We start from the raw sequence: 12,834 nt of genomic DNA on the forward strand, positions 1-12,834 counted from the left end.
TGGACAGAGGAGCCTGGCGGGCTGCAGTCCACGGGGTTGCAAAGAGTCAGACACGACTGAGAGCACATGTTCTTTTGATGAACTGAACCCTTTATTATTACAAAAGGAGCTTCTTTTGTCAGGACGATAGCTTTTTCCCTGAAAACCTATTTTAATCTCATGCTAATTATAGATTTCTCAGAGCAGTTTTGATTACTGTTAGCTTGTTACATTCTCTTTCATCACTTTATCTTAACCTTTGTGTCTATTTCATGTGTTTCTTATAAATAGAATAAAGTTAGGTCTTGCTTTCTATATGTTCTGAGAATCTATCTTTTAATGAGAAGTTTTTTTAATCTTTTACATCTAAATTGGTTGTAGTCAGGAATAAATGCACGATCACTTTTATGTTTTTTTCTATTTGTCCATCTGTTGTTTGTTCCATTTACTCTCATTTTCCTCATCCTTTTGGATTGACTGAATAATTCTTATCTTCTCATTGCGTCCCATTTGTTATCATATTAGCGCTAATTCTTTTTTTTTTACACATTAGCTCTAAGTCTTTTTCTTGTTCTATTAATCATTGACTTAGTTTTTATAGTATAAGTCTTTAGCTTGTCACACTTTACTTTCAAGTGATATTACATTGCTTCATAGATGGTATAAGAACTTTGGAAAATTTTTACTTTTCTTCTCTTGAGTGACTAACTCCAGTTTCTCCTCTTCTGAATATATTGCCATGTTCTCACGCATTTGAGTTTTCCATACGCTATAAACCACAAACTACATTTTAGTTTCTGTTTCAATTTCCAATGATCCATTAAAGTGATGGAATAAGATAATCTTATGCGCTTACACATGTACTTTAAAAAAAAAAGTATTTATTTATTTTTGGCTGTGCTGAATCTTCATTGCTACGCAAGCTTTCGCTAGGGACACACGGGCTTAGTGGTTCCACAATATATGTGATTTTCCCAGACGAAGGATCAAAACCATATCCCCTGCTTTGGCAAGTAGATTCCTATGCCTTGTACAACCAGGGCAGATACACTCATGTACTTTTTATTGTACTTCTTTATTACTAGGATTAGATGCACATTCTCACCTGGTAAAATTTCTTTTTTTTTTTTTTTGCATGAAATTTTCTTATACTACAGGTCTGCTTCTGATAAACTACCTCAAAATTTTGTATGTCCAAAAAAAGAAATTTTTTTTTTTAACTTTCTGAAAGCAAGAAGTATTTTTTACTCGGTATCGATTTCTAAGTTGACTATTTTTTGTTTCTTTCAGTTATAAAATTTTCTGTGAGTATTCTTGAAGTCTGTTCTCAGACACTGTTGAAAACAGTTTGATCTTTCTAGATTTTGTTTTTAGGATGTTTTTTTTTTTTTCCTGGAAGGATCAGAGTTGTACTCTGTGTTTTTTCTCAGTTTGAGTCAAGGGCTCTTGAGGGGGTGAAGTGTAGAGTACACTTAATTTTTGTATATGAACTATTCCACAGGAGACCAGCATGAGAGTGTATGTTGGATTTCAGAGTCTTGAACTCACTAATCAGGGGACCTCAGAAAATGAAATCTTAATTGTTCTTACTGGTCACTTGTTAAGTTGTGTACAGCTCTTTGCAACCCTGTGGATTATAACACTCCAGGCTTCCCTGTCCTTCCTTGTCTCTTAGAGTTTGCTCAGATTCGTGTCCATCGAGTCAGTGTTGCCATCCAACCATCTCCTCCTCTGTCGTCCCCTTCTCCTCCTGCCCTCAGGCTTTCCCAGCCTCAGGGTCTTTTCCAATGAGTCAGTTTTTCGCATCAGGTGGACAAAAGATTGGAGTTTCAGCTTCAGCATCAGTCCTTCCAGTGAACACCCAGGCCTGATCTCCTTTAGGATGGACTGGTTGGATCTCCTTGCAGTCCAAGGGACTCTCAAGAGTCTTCTCCAACACCACAGTTCAGAAGCGTCAATTCTTTGGTGCTCAGCCTTCCTTATAGTCCAGCTCTCACTCATATCCATACATGACTACTGGGAAAGCCATACCTTTGACTAGATGGACCTTGGTTTCCAAAATGATGTCTCTGCTTTTTAATATGCTGTCTAGGTTTGTCCTAACCAAATAGCTGCTGCTCGATACACAAAGAGGGGAATTTTCTAGCTCTTCCTGGCAAAATCATAAATCAGTATCATAGGAGATCACAGATCTTAGCCAAAGTTCAGAATCATAGCATCTTATTGACACAGGACTTTTTCACTGAGGAAGGAGCATTATTGAGCAAAGATCCTGTAATTAATTCACGGGTGTATGATAAAACTCACGTCTACCCCTGTTGGTTTCCCCAAGAGACCTGCAGCCATTTAGCAAACTGCAGCCATTTTCCCGAATGAACATAAATAAGGGGAAAAGACAAACTTCTATGCAATTTTTAGATACTATGATATTAATTAATATATTAAATCATAAACATGGCTGTTTTGTAGGCTTTGCAAGCCTGTGGACTGTAGCCCACCAGGCTCCTCCAACCATGGGATTCTCCAGGCAAGAATACTGGAGTGGGCTGCTACTTCCCTTCTCCAGGGGATCCTTCCAACCCAGGGATTGAACCTAGGTGTCCAGCATTGCAGGTAGATTCATTACCGCCTGAGTCACCAGGGAAGTCCGTGAATTTTTACATCCGCTCTTAATAGAAAAGGCATGTCACACAGCAGATGTTCACAGGGAAATGATCTATCGTTACACTTATTGCAGGGAAATGATTTATAGGTACACTGGGTTGTGAATCTTTCTACATAATAAATCTACTAAATGAACACATTCTGATGATAAGCCCTTTAAAGTGGAATCTTTACAGTTTGTCTTTCCTTTTTGAGAATCCCACACTTGGTTGACTGGTTATATTCATTGCTGCTTGAAACAAGACTGGCTTTCCCCTCCGAGATATCAGCTTGAGAAGGTGATCATAAAGATAGACATTTTCGTGGTTTTTTACCAGTTGTAAAAAGGAAGCACTTTTAAAAATAATTGTATTTATCTGGGGCTGAGCTGGGTTGCTGTGAGCGGGGCTTCTTCTGGTCTCGGTGAGCAGGGGCACTCTCTAGCTGTGATGTACAGGCTTCTCATTGCTGTGACCTTTTCTGGCTGTGAAACACGGGCTCTAGGAAATTCGGGCTTCAGCGGTTGCAGCATGAGCGCTCCGTATTTACAGCTCCCAGGCTCTGGAAGAGCAGGACATATGGTCTACTGGCTTATTTGTTCCATGGCATGCTGGATCTTCCAGGACCAGGGATAAGACCCATGTCTCCTGCCTTGGCAGGCGGATTTTTATCCACTGAGCCACCGGGGAAGCCCCACAGTGAACATTTTTGCTAGAACTCTTGTCGCAGACACAGCGTGTGTTGTGTTCACTCCTTGACTGGGGAGCTGAATCCCACATACCTGGAGGTGAAAGAACCAGAACATGAATATCAGAAGAAATACTGTAACAAGTTCAATAAAGACTTTAAAAATGATTAACGGGGTGGGGGTAGGGGCAGGAAAAAAAATCTTGAAAACAGTTTTGTATTTTGTCATTTTCAAATATGACAATATTCTCATTCTTCATTGCTGTTTTATCATTATTTCTCCTGGCTTTTGGTGATGTCATTTTTTTTTTAATGCCTTCAAGTACCTAATCATTTCAAATGGAGGACCAGACGTTATACATGAAAACATAGGAATAACTGTAGGTCTTGAATGACTTTTTCTTCATTCAGGGGGAAAAATAAAATAAAAAAAATTGCACTTGCTGCCACTAGATGGCTGTGGGCATTGCTAATCCTAGATAATCATGACATATTTTCCAGGGTTGATTGAGTTTTCACTCTGGTGTTGGGTACACTTCTTCTAGCTCACACTTATCACTAGGATATAACTTTTAGGATCGCCATCCAAAGCACAAAAAATCGTATCAGTGCCTGTGGGCACTGCATCCAATCTTTCCTGCACAATGTATGAGGCTATTAAAATATTTGTCCACCATCACAGCATTTCAGCTGCCTCTTCAGCAGTTAGGAGACAGTCTTATGAGAAAATCACCACAAAATACCCTAAGAATTGACCTAATAACTATTGTCACACTTTAAAAAATTATTTTGTCCAGCTTTTCTATTGTTTTTTTTACTCTATTGTAAAATTTTATCTCATTTCTCTTTGTTGTTCAGTCGTGTGCAACTCTTTGCGACCCATGGACCGCAGCACGCCAGGCTTCCCTGTCCATCATCAGCTCCCGGAGTTTGCTCAAACTCATGTCCATCGAGTCAGTGATGCCACCTAACCATTTCATCCTCTGTCGCCCCCTTCTCCTCCCGCCTTCAGTCTTTCCCAGCATCAGGGTCTCTTCCTTTCTCTAGTTTGCCATTATCTGAAAGATACACTCTCAAGAGCTTTCCTAGCCCTTGAGTTTTCATCTTTCTTCGTTGCCAGACCTGTTTTCTGCTGATTGTTTTGAAACACTAGGGAGAGCAGGAGCTAGTCAGGGTTCACAGCATTCTTCAAGCAGCTGAACAAAGCAGGGCTTCCCTGGTGGCCTAATGGTTAGGACCTCGCCTTCCAATGCAAGGGGCATGAACCCCATCCCTGATCATGGAGGGAGGTCCCAAATGCCTTGTGGCCAAAAAACCCCGAAAAAACCTAAGGAAGAGAAACAGTATTGTAACAAGTTCAATAAAGACTTCAAAAATGGTCCCCATCCAAATAAAAAATAAATGACTTCAAGGAAAAGTTGAAGGAATTAAGCAAAGAAAGTTACACCACCACTATACTTATTTTTCAGTCTTTTTTTTTTTTTTTAAGAACTGAAGACACAGCATCTGAACATCAGTACAGCTAAAGTGTCGGTGAAATGTGTGTTTCCCAGGTGGCTCAGTGGTAAAGAACTCGCTTGCCAATGCAGGAGACTTGGGTTCAATCCCTGGGGTCGGGAAGATCTCCTGGAGAAGGAAATGGCAAAGCCACTCCAGTATTCTTGCCTAGAGAATCCCATGGGTGGAGGAGCCTTGCGGGCTATGGTCCATGAGATGGCGAAGAGTCAGACACGACTGAAACGGCTTAGCACACAGTCTCTGATCTCAGTTGTCGGACTTGGAAGCAGGTGGGCCTCCCTGGTTGTGGCATGTGGGTATGGTCATCCCGAGACCTGTGGGAGGTTAATTCTTGAAACCCAAGTCCCCTGCTTTGGGAGGAAAGTCCTGACCTCAGGGTTTTGCCTCCTTGTTGGTTTTAATCCCCTAGTTTGGAGAAGGCAATGGCGACCCACTCCAGTACTCTTGCCTGGAGAATCCCATGGGTGGAGGAGCCTGGTGGGCTGCAGTCCATGGGGTCGCTAAGAGTCGGACACGACGACTGAGCGACTTCACTTTCACTTTTCACTTTCATGCATTGGAGAAGGACATGGCATCCCACTCCAGTGTTCTTGCCTGGAGAATCCCAGGGACGGGGGAGCCTGGTGGGCTTCCGTCTATGGGGTCACACAGAGGCGGTCACGACTGAAGCGACTTAGCAGCAGCAGCAGCAGCTTGATAAGACAAGTAATTTCCAGTGGCGATGATACAACCAATGGGAAACAACTGCTGACTAAAAAGCCTGTTTCTCAATATTTCCATGACAAGCAAGTCAACATCCTTGAAAGATTTCCTTTAGACACCATGGTTTAGGAATCAATCTCAAACTTATGTAAATATCTAGTATCCTACTGAAATGGAGAAGCTCTTTTTCTAAAAAAAATTTTATTTAATTGGAGGCTAATTACTTTATAATATTATGGTGGTTTTTGCCATACATTGACATGAATCAGCCATGGTTCAGGATGGGGATGTTCTTCCAAAGGAAAGTTCTATTGAAATCACCTTCCTGGTATCTTAGCTACAGTTTGGAGACAATACTGGAATGAAAAAAAAAAGTGACGAATATAAGCAGACTCATGATGTCTCTGAACCGCAGGACATGAGAGGAAATGGAAATTGTTGTTGATCAGTACTGGAGGAAACGCTGGAAACCTAGATATCATATTAAAAAGCAGAGACATCACCTTTGTCAGCAAAGGTCTATATAGTCAAAGCTATGGTTTGTTGTGTACAGGTGTAAGACTTGGACCATAAAGAAGGCTTTACGCCAAATAATTAATGCTTTCGAGCTGTGGTGTTGGAGAAGATTCTTGAGAGTCCCTTGGACTGCAAGGAGATCCAACTAGTCCATCCTAAAGGAAATCAGTCCTGAATATTCATTGGAAGGACTGATGCTGAAGCTGAAGCTCCAGTACTTTGGCCACCTGATGCAAAGAGCTGACTCATTGCAAAAGACCCTGATGCTGGGAAAGATTGAGGGCAGGAGGAGAAGGGGATGACAGAGGATGAGATGGTTGGATGGCATCACCGACTCGATGACTTGAGTTTGAGTAAACTCTGGGAGTTGGTGATGGACAGGGAGGCCTGGTGTGCTGCAGTCCATGGGGTCGTAAAGAGCTGGAAATGAGTGAGCGACTCAGCAACAAATATCAGAATGAGAGCCACCAAATCTTTGAAATTTCAATAGTTTTGGGTATCATAGAATTACTCTATACCCAAAGTAGGAAGACAAACGTTAAGCATTTCAATAAAAAGGATATTAGTCAAACATTTATTTCAAAAGCAGGTTTTGTGAAAACAGAATGTGCTTCTATGGAGTTGTTTTGCATTAATGTGAGGTTTATTTTTAGCTCCCTCAAGGACAGCTGCCAGCTAATGACTGAAAACCTGCAACTCTGTGGGTCAGTGTATCTTAAAAAACATTGCGTTACTATGGAAATTTGTTTTTGGAATGAACTGTGCAAGATTATACCCAACAAATAAACAGAGAGGAGTACCATGTTTCACATATCTGTTAGATGAATTCACGGTATTTTTCTAAGCATTATCTGGTATATGGTAAAACAGTATTATTTGGGGCATAAAGGTTTCCAATTTCCATAATTTCAGAGAAAGAGCTAAATATTCAGACTGTGTTCCTTTGTTGGGGAGAGGAAAAACAAAATGTCAAGCAATGGCATTTGAGGTATCTGATACATATTTGGGAAGTGTCAAAACTCGTGTTTTTTTATGACCAAAGCATAGTAACGTACTTGTTAAAATAGTTTGACCCTGGTTAATTCCTATTAAGCGTATTAACTGTTAACCTATATTATTAACTACTAACATTATTATCAGTTATTCATGCTTGCTAAGTCACTTCAGTCGTGTCTGACTCTTTCTGACCTTATGGATTGTAGCCCGCCAAGTTCCTTTGTCCATGGGATTCTCCAGGCAAGGATACTGGAGTGGCTTGCCATGCCCTGCTTGAGGGGATCTTCCCGATCCAGGGATCGAACCCATGGCCCTCACGTTTCCAGCATTAGGCAGGCAGAGTCTTTTCCACTAGCACCACTTGTTAGCAGTTATTAACTATTCACCAACAATTAACCTGTATCTATTAACTCTATGAACTATGGGCTTCCCTCGTAGCTCAGTCAGTAAGTCATCTGCCTGCAATGCAGGAGACCCAGGTTCGATCCCTGGGTCAGGAAGATCCCCTGGAGAAGGAAATGGCAACCCACTCCAGTATTCTTGCTCAGAGATTCCCATGGACAGAGGAGCCTGGCAGGCTACAGTCCATGGGGTCACAAGAGTCGGACACGACTTAGCAACTAAAGCCACAAAACCCATATGAACTGCTCACCTATATCAACTCTACGATGAGTGATGAATTATTGATTCATGATCAAGCCATGATTTGCACACACATCAAGGAAGGAAGTTAAACGCATGGTACACATCCGAGTGGGCCATCTGTTTATGTGTTGGACCGTGAAGAAGGCTGAACGCCAAAGAATTGATGCTTTTGAGCTGTGGTGTTGGAGAAGACTCTTGAGAGTCCCTTGGACTGCAAGGAGATCCAACCAGTCCATTCTGAAGGAGATCAGCCCTGGGATTTCTTTGGAAGAATGATGCAAAAGCTGAAGCTCCAGTACTTTGGCCACCTCATGCGAAGGGTTGACTCATTGGAAAAGACTCTGATGCTGGGAGGGATTAGGGGCAGGAGGAGAAGGGGACGACCGAGGATGAGATGGCTGGATGGCATCACTGACACGATGGACATGAGTCTGAGTGAACTCTGAGAGTTGGTGATGAACAGGGAGGCCTGGCGTGCTGCGATTCATGGGGTCGCAAAGAGTCGGACGCGACTGAGCAACTGAACTGAACTGAATCATCACAGCTTGTTCCTCATTCGTGGGAGACTCCAGTCCAAGGAGGATCCCTCTTGTATGCTTCTTGACTTGACGGGCCTGCACGTCCTAGGGAACACAGTGAAGAAGTGAGTTTGAGACCTCACAGATACTGCTCTTGAGAAATGATGTTCCAATTTCTCTCCTACTTCATCTTCCCCTGGAGAAGGAAATGGCAACCCACTCCAGTATTCCTGCCTGAAGAATCCCATGGATGGAGGAGCCTGGCGGTCTATACAGTCCATGGGGTCCACAAAGAGTCAGACACAACTGAACGATTTTTACTTCATTTATCTTCCCCGCTCCCTCAACTATGGGAACACATAGGATTTTTTGATTAATGATATTTTAGGATTCGTATATGTATATTTGTACAACAGATTAACCTATCTTATTATGTTTGCCTGGCTTTATGAAAATCAGCAAGACTTTAGGATGCTTTTATAACCATGTTGACTGGCTCTATTTCTAATATAATTTATAATGTGCTTATGTGCTTGGAGAAGGAAATGGCAACCCACTCCAGTGTTCTTGCCTGGAGAATCCCAGGGACGAGGGAGCCTGGTGAGCTGCCATCTATGGGGTCGCACAGAGTCAGATATGACTGAAGCGACTTAGCTTAGCTTACGTGCTCAGTTTTGCCCGACTCTTTACGACCTCATAGACTGCCATCCACCACGCTTCTTTTCTCAAGGTCTCTGGGTCTGTTTCTTAGATAAATTCTTCTGTGTCATATTTTAGATTCCACATACAAGTGATACCATGGGATACTTGTCTTTCTCTGTCTGCCTTACTTAAGTCACTGTGATGCCTCCGTCTATGTAAAAAGCTACATCTCATTCTTTTTTATGGCTGAGTAATATCCCACCACGTATACGTACCACAGCTTTTTCGTCCTTTCTTCCATCAGGGGGCATTCGAGTTGTTCCCGTGACTTTGGCTATTGTGAATGACGCTGCTATGGACACTGGGATTCATGGATTTTTTTAAGTTAATGTTTTCTCTGGATGTTTGGCCAGGATTCTGGTATCAGATGGTAATTCTACCTTTAGTTTCCTAAGGAACCTCCATTGTGTTTCCTGTCGTGGCTGTACCAATTTGCATTCCCACCAAAAGTGTAAGAGAGTTCCCTTTTCTCCACACCCTCTCTAGTATTTATCACTTGTAGACACTGTAATCAAGGGAATTATTAAAGTGTGAGGTGATTCCTCATTGTCCGTTTGACTTGCGTTTCTCCAGTAATTAGTGATGTTGAACATCTTGTCATCTGCCTCTTGGCCACCTGTAGGTCTTCTTGGTAAAAAGGTCTGTTTAGGTCTTCTGTCTATTTTTTTTAAATTTTTGATTGGATTGTTTGTTTTTTGTTTGTTGTTGACTTATATGAGCTGAAGAGTCTTTTATAACATAGTGAAAGTGAAAGTGAAGTCACTCAGTCGTGTCCGACTCTTTGCGACCCCATGGACTGTAACCTATGCGGCTCCTCCGTCCATGGGATTTTCCAGGCAAGAGTGCTGGCGGGGATTGCCATTTCCTTCTCCAGGGGATCTTCCCGACCCAGGAATCAAACCCGGGTCTCCTGCATTGCAGGCAGACGCTTTACTGTCTGAGCCACCAGGGATATGTAACTGCTAAAAACTCGAAAGAATACAGATGTCCACTAACAGCGGAATGAATAAATTTGTTGTTGTTGTTATTGTTTAGTCCATAAATCGTGTCTGACTCTTTGGGACCAAATGGACTGTAGCCCAGGGGATCCTCCTGACTGAGGGATCAAAGCTGCGTCTCTGGCATTGGCAGATGGATTCCACTGAGCCAGCTGCAAAGCTCTGAATGAGGAAATACATGGAAACTATTTCCTGTAAGCACATCTCTGAAATGATGGAAATGAATACTTTCTTGCTACATCACACCTAATCTCCCTTCACATTTGAATGTCTCCACTATAAGGATGAGTTGAGACATCTGCAGTTAAAGCAAACTTGCAGAATCATTTCCTTGGTGTTAAATCTCAGGGGGAGAAAGTTGCCTTTTGGAAGAGAGTAGACATCTCTATCGGAGAAGGCAATGGCACCCCACTCCAGTACTCCTGCCTGAAAAATCCCATGAATGGAGGAGCCTGGTGGGCTGCATTCCATGGGGTCGCTGAGGGTTGGACACGACTGAGTGACTTCACTTTCACGCATTGGAGAAGGAAATGGCACCCCACTCCAGTACTCCTGCCTGGAGAATCCCAGGGACGGGGGAGCCTGGTGGGCTGCCGTCTCTGGGGTCACACAGAGTCGGACACGACTGAAGCGACTTAGTAGCAGCAGCAGCAGCAGACATCTCTATGGCAAGTACACATGTCTTTAGCAAGAGGTGGGCTTGTGAAGTCCTGCTCAGGTTCTGTTCTTTGATTTGGTGAGTGGTAGTCGTATATTGGGAAGATCCCCTGGAGGAGGAAATGGCAAACCACTCCAGTATTCTTGCCTGGAGAATCCCATGGATGGAGGAACCTGGTGGGCTACAGTCCATGGAGGTGCAAAGAGTTGGACATAACTAAGCATTTAAGCAAGGAGTGCAACGCATATCTAATAAACCCATGGAAAACAAAAATATTGTGCATTTCCTTGCACATTAATTTAATGATTAAAATGCACCTTATTAGGAACTTCCCTGGTACTGCATAACACCTTGCCTTCCAGTGAGGAGGTAGCAATTCGATCCATGGTCAGGGAGCAAAGATCCCTCATGCCTTGTGGCCAAGAAACCAAAACATAAAGCAGAAGCAATATTGTAACGCAGGCAACAAAGACTTTAAAAATGTTCCACATCAAAAAAAAACCACTTTAAAAAATATTAATACATCTTATTAAAGTATATGACATTTTAATTTCAATTATCTTAAGGAAATGGCAACCCACTCCGGTATTCTCGCCTGGGAAATCCCATGGAAAAAGGAGCCCAACAGGGTACACTCCATGGGGTTGCAAAGTGTCAGACACAACTGAGCAACTAAGCGAACAACGTGTGTGTGTGTGTGTGTGTGTGTGTGTGGCCTGGAACATCTGAAAAAACGGATGAAAGTAGATTTAGCACAGTGTTACAGATACCTCTGGGATGAATGAGTACTTCACTTTTTACAGTTATTTTAAGTTTTGTAAACTCTGTGTGTCAGTTTATAGCTATTAAATTTTTAAGGAAAACAGTTGCAGTGGGATTGCAAATAAAACCAGCTCGTTTTTGACAGCATTTTCCAATAAACCTCTGTGAAGTTCTGCCACTAGAAAAGGTGAATTTTGTGACAGCTCAAAGTCTGCCTTGCCAACGCCAATCTTTGGCTATATGCAGTGTATTCCCAATGCAATGCTTGTTTATTTTGCACATTGTAGTTGGTCCCTCTTAATCCTGAATAATCCTTCTCTGGTCTCAATCTCCCAGCTGGTGACCACTAGTTTATTTTCTGCATCCGTGAGTCTGTTTTTGTTTTTACACATACATTCATTTGCTTTATTTTTTTTTTTAGGTTCAACACGTAAATGATATCGTATGTATTTGTCTTTTTCCCTCGGACTTAACTTCACTCAGCATGATAATCTCTTGGTCCATCCACATTGTTGCAAATGGCAGAATTCCATTCATTTTTATCTTTCTTCAATTTAGAAAGTTCTCCTTTTTCCCCTTCTGCATTTCGCATCTAACCCAACTCCAGTCCTTTTCAATCTCTGTGATTGTAACTATATCAAAATATTTAAAACACACACACACACACACACACTGATTTGTCTATAAACTCATTATAAAACTGTAGGTAACGTTGATCGCTCTTAGATCCCCTTTGTCAATGAGATAAAATTTTCATATCCAGAAAAATAATGCATTCTGTGGCATTCACTTACAAATTTGTATGCAAAAAAAAATCTTTGAGGTAATAATTCATGAATTGGCTGGTGAGCAGAGGTAACTATTCACAGTGATGCATTTATCTTAAAATAAACAAGCCTAATAATAGACTTTAGGGCAAAACACTCAGTACACGGGGGAAGTTATGTTCTGACAGGATTTTCCAATAATGTTGTTACCTAACGAGGTAGACACAGGAGAAGCCTGTAGGTGAGTGCATCTGTAATGGATTCAGCTTGCAGTGGGCATTAATCCTTTCATGGTGCACATTCCTGCTGCTTTGTGTGATTAGAGTGACAGACAGTGGAGCTGCCAAGCTTCAAGCCCCAAGCAGGCACCTGGGAACATTAGTCAGAACCCCTGATGGCAAATGACCAGGTAAAGCCTCAAACCATTTTCACAAACTGCTCATCTTTTTAAGTGTTTATTTTTAATTGCAGGATAATTGCCTTAACAATATTGTGTTGGTTTCTGCCATACATCTACATGAATCAGCCATAGGTGTACATATGTCCCCTCCCCCTTGAACCTCCCTCCTATCGTCCACCCCATCCCACCCTTCTCGGTTACAGACTGGATCATTTTTACGCACCGATGATGTACAGGAATGTGGTCCAAGCTGGCATCTCTGTGGACCAAGCCCACATCTCTGTGGACAAAGGCTTCATTTCTGTGGGCCAAGCCTGCATCTCTGTGGACCAAGTCCCCATCT

The sequence above is a fragment of the Oryx dammah genome, unplaced genomic scaffold (genome assembly GCF_014754425.2).
Source record: "Oryx dammah isolate SB20612 unplaced genomic scaffold, SCBI_Odam_1.1 HiC_scaffold_23, whole genome shotgun sequence".
Classification (NCBI taxonomy): domain Eukaryota; kingdom Metazoa; phylum Chordata; class Mammalia; order Artiodactyla; family Bovidae; genus Oryx; species Oryx dammah.